The sequence below is a fragment of the Labeo rohita genome, unplaced genomic scaffold, assembly GCF_022985175.1.
Source record: "Labeo rohita strain BAU-BD-2019 unplaced genomic scaffold, IGBB_LRoh.1.0 scaffold_177, whole genome shotgun sequence".
Classification (NCBI taxonomy): Eukaryota; Metazoa; Chordata; class Actinopteri; order Cypriniformes; family Cyprinidae; genus Labeo; species Labeo rohita.
The window spans coordinates 101,945-111,700 of NW_026127967.1; the positions used below are offsets into that span (position 1 = coordinate 101,945).

The window sequence follows — 9,756 nt, forward strand, 5'->3', positions numbered from 1 at the left end:
GTGAGATTTATTAATTTATGCCTTTATATGTTCATCTATTTCAGGAAGTATTGAAATCTAAAGCAGAATGCTGAACTCTAGAGTTTCTTCAAGTGTGTTTTTGTTCTTCTAGTGTTTTTGTCATAATAAATACTGATGATTATTTAAACTTGTGCTTTCTCTTTCAGTGTCGGATTTTTAAAAATATAATTTGAAAGATTTTATTGTTTGTATTTCTCTTGGATACATAAAATAAATGTATAATGGGACAAACAGATCTTTACTACTGCTGTTCATTTGTCATCTGTATTTGCTTGCCTTTATCAATAAAGTTTTCTCAGTATGAGTTTCAAGAGTCTCTCCATCTTTTATTACATTTAATATGTCGAGCACCTCCTAAAAAAGAAAAAAAAAAAAAAAAAAACTACATGTATTTTAATAGTTTCAGCAGTGTGCCACACATAAAGATTTACATTACTAAAACATCTATTGTAAATGTTTACATAATTTTTAAGCTTATAGATAGATAGTTTTCTGTCCACAATAAGCCTAAGTACCACTAATGGTACTCGTACCAAACTTTGAGAATCACTGGCACAGAGGGATAGAGACATCCTATTAAATATTACTTAACATGTTTTACAGTGTATTGTGTATTTGCTATATTATATAGATTATTAATTCTTCATAATTTAGCTTAAAATATACTTTCGTTTACAATGTAACAGTTTAAAATGCAACTATAAATCATTTAAAATGCATGTAAATTCAATTCAATATGTAACCCAATTTAATTATCTTAACAGATCATTTTAAAGGACAGCAGTGTGCATCCATATTGGTGCAGCACTATACAGTTCAAAAAAGAAAAAGTTAACATTAAGTTACATTTTAGACATAAAATTTTTTGTTTTTGCTCTGTTTCACAATGAATAGAATATAAATCCACAGAAGAACAGTAAATGAATGTTAGTGAATGAATCTGTGTTTTTGAACAAAACGTGTGAGTTAATGATTCAAATATTTGTTAATAATAGTCACTTGCTTCGTTCCTGAATCAGTCTGCCGTTTTAAACAAATTGGTGGAATGAATGATTCAGTGACTCACTTATTAAGACAATGTTGTTAATATTGATTTCATTTGTTTTATAACAGCCCTACTGTCACGATCTGTCACGTCGGGAGCTGTGCGGGGAATGAGGAGTAGACGAGAAGGTCCAATGCACTAATATTTATTTATATAATCCAAAATAAAGGCAGGAACAGAGGGGAAATCCAAGCAAAACACAACGCACAAAAAACTAAACTGAATGACAATATAAGAACCGACAAACTTAACTAGACACAACCAAACTTATATATACAGAAGGAACCTATCAGGGGAAAGCAGGAGACAATGACGTAATAATAAGGAACGGAAACGGAAAGTCCAAACAAGGGCATACACGAGGGAACACACAACACAGTCCACAGGGGTCTGACACTACCCCCTCCTAAAAGGTGCGACCCGCGCCGTAACAAATACACCGGGGTGGGAGGGTGGGTGCCCTGGAGGTCCGTGCCGGGCAGACACAGGGGATATAGGAGGTGCACCTCCAGGGCAGATCAGGGAGCTCAGGGAGCCACAGTGGAGCACAGAGTCCATAACGCCATGGCGGGTCAGGGAGTTCAGGAAGCCATGGCCGAGCACACAGTCCAGGTGGCCATAGCTGATCAGGGGGGTAGCCCCCCCCCAAAAATTTTCTTGGAAGTGCAGAAGCCCTCCAGGGTGGAGCAGGAGGCGCAGGAGCCCTCCAGGGCGTAGCAGGAGGAGGTGCAGGAGGCAGAGCAGGGACCCTCCAGGGCGGAGCAGGAGGCGCAGGGGGCCCTCCATGGCGGGGCAGGAGGCGCAGGGGCCCTCCAGGGTGGAGCAGGAGGCGCAGGGGCCCTCCAGGGTGGAGCAGGAGCCCGCGTCAAGAACTGGGACCTGGGGAGAGCAGGGATAGAGGAGGCAAACAGAAGAGAGAGAGAAGCAGAGAGTTCATAAGTTAACGCCGCCACCATAGGAGGTTCTACAGCCGGAGCTGACACCTCTGGACACATTGGCGCGGCTTCTCCAGTGGAAGAGGCCTCTGGAGTGGACTTGAGACCAGACGGGACCTCTGGAGCAGACTTGAGACCAGACGGGACCTCTGGAGCAGGCTTAAGACCAGACGGGACCTCTGGAGCAGACTTGAGACCGGATGTGACCTCAGGAGCAGACGTATGAACGGACGTGACCTCAGGAACAGACTTGTGAACGGACGGGACCTCAGGAGCACAGTGTGCAGCCCACACACACCAAATGGCAGCCGCCATTAAGGGAAGAGCAGTGGCAGGAGGCAGGACCTCATTAATGGTTGGGTTATGAGGCGCTGGTGCCACTGAGATGTTTGCTGTCCGCACTGACACTAGTGGTGGGTCCAGCACACTGGCCATCAAGATGGGCCGTGACCTTGGGCAGTCAGACGAGACATGGCGAGGCTCTGGGTGGTCAGACGAGACATGGCGAGGCTCTGGGCGGACAGACGAGATGTGACTTGGCTCTGGACGGACAGACGAGACGTGACTTGGCTCTGGACGGACAGACGAGACGTGATTTGGCTTATGAGGATCAGCGGTGACTTGATTTGGTTCGTAGAGACCAGCTGTGAATTCGCTTGACTCAAGAACGACAGCTCTGACTTGGCTTGACTCAGGAACGACAGCTCTGACTTGGCTTGACTCAGGAACGACAGCTCTGACTTGGCTTGACTCAGGAACGACAGCTCTGACTTGGCTTGACTCAGGAACGACAGCTTTGACTTGGTTTGACTCAGGAACCACGGCTGTGACTTGGCTTGACTTAGGAAAAGTGGCTCTGACTTGACTTGACACAGGAAACACAGCTTTGACTTGACTTGCCTTAGGAAGAGCAGCTCTGACTTGACTTGACTCTGGGACAACAGCCGTAGCTTGACTTGACACTGGAACAGCAGCTGAAGCTTGACTTGACTTGGAAGCTTGACTGGACTCAGGAGATGCAGCTGCAACTTGACTTGACTCAGGAGACGCAGCTGCAACATGACTTGACTCAGCAGACGCAGTTGTAACTTGACTTGACTCAGGAAACGCAGCTACAACTTGACTTGACTCAGGAGACACAGCCGTCACTTGCCTTGACTCAGTAAACACAGCTGCAACTTGACTTGACTCGGGAAATGCAGCTGCAACTTGACTTGACTCGGGAAACACAGCCGTCACTTGCCTTGACTCCATACACGCAGCTGAGTCTTTACGACGCTTTTTTTTTGCCGCCTTCTTGTGAGCCGTGGGCGGCGTCCGATGGCTGGCCGTGAGTGCGGCTGGAGTCCGAATGCTGGTCGCAGGCTCTGTGCTGAGGAAGCAAATGGAGCCTTGGACCAGGGGGTGGTGAGGCAGGCGGTCCGAATCGTTAGCGCGGTATGTGGGGGCTCCCGGCATGGTGTTGACTGGCACGACGCGGCGTGCTTCAGAGGGAGCTGGACGACGAGACATAAGAGATTCTTCGACTTCAAAGTCGGATCCGTTCAAATAAAGAACAACATTAATCAGTTCGATCAGGGAATAATCACAAGCGGGAAGATCGCAACGAATAATGTCCTCGTCCAACCCCATCAGAAAACAAGCACCTAAAGTGCCAGCTCAGCCAGCTCAGCTGGTTAGTTAGCTCTAGGAAATCCTCCACATACCGCTCCAACTTTCGCCCGCCTTGCCTCAAACGCATCACCGCTTCCTCAGCATACATGTTGTGGTTGGTTCTTCTGTCACGATCTGTCACGTCGGGTGTTATGCGGGGAATGAGGAGCAGACGAGAAGGTCCAATGTGCTAATATTTATTTATATAATCCAAAATAAAGGCAGGAACAGAGGGGAAATCCAAGCAAAACACAACGCACAAAAAACTAAACTGAATGACAATATAAGAACCGACAAACTTAACTAGACACAACCAAACTTATATACACAGAAGGAACCAATCAGGGGAAAGCAGGAGACAATGACGTAATAATAAGGAACGGAAACAGAAAGTCCAAACAAGGGCATACGCGAGGGAACACACAACACAGTCCACAGGGGTCTGACACCTACAGTGTTTTGTTATTCTAATATCATTTTTAAATTAAGTGTTAGAATTGAACATAAAAGATTATATAAAATTCCCTTTATGACGCCTTTTAAAATGCCTTACGCTGTCATAATGCTAGCGTTAACGCTTAGCCGACCAGGACCAAATGCATCACTTTCTTTTTGGTCCTGTCAAAAATGAACCAAGAGAATCAAACTACAAGTAAGAATGCATGCCAACAGCATTAATGTTAGTTGTATAAAAAAGAATACAAATATTTCTATTTAGTTAATTTAGCATATATAACTCTATTTCTATTTTTAATTTTCATCTTTTGTCTTTGTACTTCTGCAGAATGTTATTACCTTCACATTTAAATGATTATGAGTATTTTAGTGAAGTGATTTTAAAGCTTTAATCTTCAGGTGTGTTTGAAGAAGTGCTGGAGGGAGATTCAGTCACTCTAAACTCTAGTCTTACTGAAATAATGGATGAGGATGTGATTCAGTGGAAAACTGTAATAGCTGACATCAATAAACAGGCTGACAGCTTCATTGTATATGATGATGTTCCTGATGGGAGATTCAGAGACAGACTGAAGCTGAACAATCAAACTGGATCTCCTGACCATCACAGACACCACAACTGAACATACTGGACTTAACACACTACAGATCAACAGTGTGACCAAGTCTATGCATCTTCTTGTCTATGGTGGTGAGTTTATATATATAAGCTTCTGTTGATTCTTGATTATATCCATTTTTAAAATTAAACTTAAAACTATTTATTTTAGTGATGAAACTTGTTTCTTTTTGTTCTCTTTCTGTTTGGTGTTACAGTACTGAAGTCGGTGTTAGTGAAGGAGGGAGATTTAGTCATTATGAACTCTGGTCTTACTGAAATGAAGCATGATGATGTGATTCAGTGGAGATTTTTAAATGAATTAATTTTAATAGCTGAAATCAATGTAAAAGCCAACAGTATGACTGTATATGATGATGTTCTTGATGGGAGATGCAGAGACAGACTGAAGCTGGACAAACAAACTGGATCTCTGACCATCACAAACATCACAGCTGAACATGCTGGAAATTATAAATGACAGACTAACAAACTGACTGAGAGTTTCAGTCTCGCTGTCTATGGTGAATGTATTATTGGTTTCATTTATTTATTGCAACATGCAAGTAAATCTAAAGACGTATCAAATTACTTAGAATTAGAAAAAAAAAGGGGGGGGGGGGTATATAGCATTCTATTAAATTGGTTTTAAATGTTGTACTTTTGATCAGTCTTGGTTCCTCTCAGTGTTTCCTTGTCTGCTTAAATATCTTCATTTATCCTCATTTATCTTTATTCTCTGATCTTTTTCAGCTCATCTACCTGTTCCTGTGATCAGCAGTAACTTTTCACAATGTTCTTCATCATCATCATATTGTTCATTGGTGTATTCAGTGGTGAATGTGAATGATGTGACTCTCTCCTGGGGACCTAATGCCTCATTTGAGTCTGGCGTGGCCATTGCGCCGATCTCATGCTCACAAAAACCCAGTCTGATGTTAGTCAAAGGTCTGCAGCCTTTTTGACAGCCGCCTACTGTTTGCCTTCACAAAAAGTGTAGTTTACTTTAGTCTTCTCCCGTACAACTTGCTAACATCAGTGATAGACAGAAATCAGGAGGTCTCAGATGAAGTGCCTACTGCTCCATTCAATCCTGAGCCTGCAGTTTGCTCTATCCTGGCCGTAATTTGCGGTAACAAAAGCCTCCTCTCAATTTACTAGTAATAATGATTTCAGAAGAGATCAGAATAAATCAGATATAATGTTTTGTTTGTCAGATAAAAATGGATCATGCCAATTACATAATTAAACAATGTCAATCCAATTCAGAATTAAATTCAGTTCCATTTCAAATAAATACATAACATCAATTACTCAAAGATAAATCTAAGAGTGGGAGATGCATACCTGACCGCAGAGAGATACACAGCAGCATGTGAGATACTTGGATGCAAAGCTCCAAAGACTCTCACACACAGTGTAGGGGTTCTTCTGAATACAGAATCCCCAAGTAGTATTTTGTCACTTCACTTATATACCCAGACCAAAACAAACAAATCTTCCAATTAGCTGTAAAAACATGAAGACCTTTTGGTTTGTCAGGAGATCTCGTGACCCAGGGTCACACCTGGCTGGAGATTCTCACCCAACCCTAAGGGGTAAACACACCCCTCAGCAGCAAAACACAATTCTACAAAAGTGTTCAATCTTACTCATAATATAAGTGACTGCTGAGAAATTAAGACCATTTTACCAATTGCACTGAGACCTTTAGAATGATACTGCTCATGAAAGCTGCTCTTACTTTGCTGTTTCGTATTCTCACGTACGCATCTGTCCCCCCATGCCTGTCAATTATGCTGCCAAGGTAGGGGAAACTGTCCACTTCCTCTAGCACCTCTTCTCCCAGCATTATGGGTGTTTTACTGGCTGTGTTAATCTTTAACACTCTGCTCTTCTCTCTATTGATGTTGAGGCCCAAGCTTGCTGAAGCATCAACAACGATGTTGGTTTTTTCCTGCATCTGTTGTTGGGTGTAAGAGAGAAGGACCAGGTCATCGGCAAAGTCAAGATCATCCAAATGTGTCCATAGTATCCACTGGATGCCATTTCGCTTTTGGGCTGTGGATGTCTTCATGATTCAGTCTATTGCCAGAAGAAACAGGAAGGGTGATAGTAAACATCCTTGCCTTACAGAAGAGGGGATGGAGCAACTCCAAACTGGCTTCCGGTTCAACCTTCAGTGCCTCTGCTTGTATACTGTCTGGTCCTAGAGACTTTCCATTCTGTAACTGGTTAATTGCACATCGAATTTTGTCCTTCCTGGGAGCACTGCAGTAAAATGGTAGGTCACTGGAGGCTGATAGGATGTCTAGTAAGGGAGGGAGGTGGTCTATTCAGCAGCCCTTCAAAATGCTCCACCCATCTACTCTTTTGTCCTTCTTCATCTGGTATCATACTACTATCTTTGTCTTTTATCTTGAAACATTTTATGTTCTTGTTTGCTTCTGTGTACTCTTCTTGTGCCTTTGCTTTTGTTACTCTCATTCTACTATTAATTATTGCTGCCTTTTTTGATTTTCCCGAGAGAAAATCCCGAGAGAAGTTTGTCTTGTGGTTCATCGAGGCATTAAACGGTGTTGTTGAGTTACAGAATTCATGTATTCTGGGACCCGTTACATCAACTTGGTCAATACGCATTAATATCAGTGCTCTCGTGCCTGAACGTGTGATGAAGTTTAGTGATGTTAAGATGTCTGGTCTGGTTGCTGATGAGATTGGAATGAGATCCTGATGGTGAGGATGATGAAGTCCTTCATTTGTTGCTAAGATGCTTAAACAAGTCGTGTTCATCCACATCTCTACTTTTCTCACACAGAACAACCTTCTGGACATCTTAAAAGTGGCCACTTAACTGAGATGGTTTGTGCCCTGGTTTCGGTTATTGAAGTTCTGGCACTGACAAGAGCAGCTTCCGAATCCTATACTCATCTTGCTGCTTTTGACACTCCAGCGGTTCAAGTCTTACTGCTCAGGTAAGTCATTAGAATGTTGAGATGTCTAGGTCGCCAAATCTAGCCAGTGGGGTTCCTCAGGGCTCAATGCCTGGACCACTTCTCTTCTCAATCTACATGTCATCACTAGGATCTATCATTCAGATACATGGTTTTTCTTATCACTGCTATCCTGATGACACACAACTCTACCTCTCATTTCAGCTAGATGATCTGACAGTAGCTGCTCACATCTCAGGAAAAATAACCTTCAAATCAATCTAGCAAAGAAGAAAAGGTGAAAGTGATGTGACGTGTGGCCCAGTATGGTGTCCCATACTCAGAATTTGTGCTCTGCATTGTACCCATCCAAGTGTACACACACAGTAGTGAGTAGCAAACAAACACACACACACGGAGCAGTGTGTTAAATATAATGTTAAAAATAAAAATAAAAAATCTAGACTTCTCCAGTGTGAGTGATTATTCATATGTTCAATTCAGCAAACCCTCTTCTATTACTATTCTATTACTATTACTGGACTGCATCAGCCAGCACCTTTGATGCTGCTAGGCCCACTGCATGGTTTGGTTTCTATTGGATTTTGATTTCTGGTGTTAAACGAATGTCTCTCCATATCACTCGATTGAATGGGCGTTATCAGTGATTATCAGCTCATTGATATGGGCCAGAAGGGGCCTGCTGCACCTACTGGTAGGCTCAGAAGGCTGTTATCGTCCATCCAAATGGTTAATCACCGCACGCAAGTATGACAGTGAAATTACCACTGGCGTACCAGCAGGGGCGATCGTTTCCCCAACGCCATCAACTCCACGCGGACCAATGACCAGCGATTTAGTGCATTAAAAGACGGATTTTAGATGACATCAAGACACATACAGGTACCGTCTCGTAAAATAGTCGATCGTTCTGTATTTATGAATGAAATTATTCATTTAAAATTTGCCTATGGTGAGAAAGGGGTCATGTAACAAGTCCACACGTTTACCGTATTTTTACTATAGTAACTGTCGTTCGAACACATCATGTGTATTCAGTGTAACCACAAAACATACCATGCTTTTACCACCGTAACCGTAGTTTTACTGTGGTATTTGTAGTTAAAGCACAGTAACCTCAATGCTTACTATGGGTTTACCTCAGTAGCCATAGTTTTACTGTGGTATTTGTAGTAAAAGCACAACAACCTTGATTCTTACTATGTTTTTACTGCAGTGACTGTACTTTACTGTGGTATTTGTAGTTAAAGCACAGTAACCTCAATGCTTGGTTTACCTCAGTAGCCGTAGTTTTACTGTGGTACTTGTAGTAAAAGCACAACAACCTTGATTCTTACTATGTTTTTACTACAGTGACTGTACTTTACTGTGGTATTTGTAGTAAAAGCACAACAACCTTGATTCTTACTATGTTTTTACTACAGTGACTGTACTTTACTGTGGTATTTGTAGTAAAAGCACAACAACCTTGATTCTTACTATGTTTTTACTACAGTGACTGTACTTTACTGTGGTATTTGTAGTTAAAGCACAGTAACCTCAATGCTTGGTTTACTATGTAGTTTTACAACAACCTTGATTCTTACTATGTTTTTACTACAGTGACTGTACTTTACTGTGGTATTTGTAGTTAAAAGCACAGTAACCTCAATGCTTACTATGGTTTTACCTCAGTAGCTGTAGTTTTACTGTGGTATTTGTAGTAAAAGCACAACAACCTTGATTCTTACTATGTTTTTACTACAGTGACTGTACTTTACTGTGGTATTTGTAGTTAAAGCACAGTAACCTCAATGCTTACTATGGGTTTACTTCAGTAACTGTAGTTTTACTGTGGTATTTGTAGTTAAAGCACAATAACCTCAACGCTTACTATGGGTTTAACTGTAACTCAATTACTGTAGTTTACCTCAGTAACTCTAGTTTTACTGTGGTATTTGTAGTTAAAATAACAACAACATCTGTACAGTAAAAACAACACCTACAATGTTTTTACCACATTAACCTTTTTAACTGTATGCTATTCGTAAAGCACAGTAATGACAATGCTTGCCACGCCTTTAATACGGTTTTGTGAAGTAATTGTAATTCAAT

At 41.8% G+C, this 9,756-nt stretch overlaps 1 pseudogene; it reads left to right on the forward strand.

Annotated features, from left to right (window-relative positions):
• Positions 1–3,321: 3,321 nt before the first annotated feature.
• LOC127158894 (SLAM family member 9-like) overlaps positions 3,322–9,756 on the forward strand; it is a 13,805-nt pseudogene continuing 7,370 nt past the window's right edge.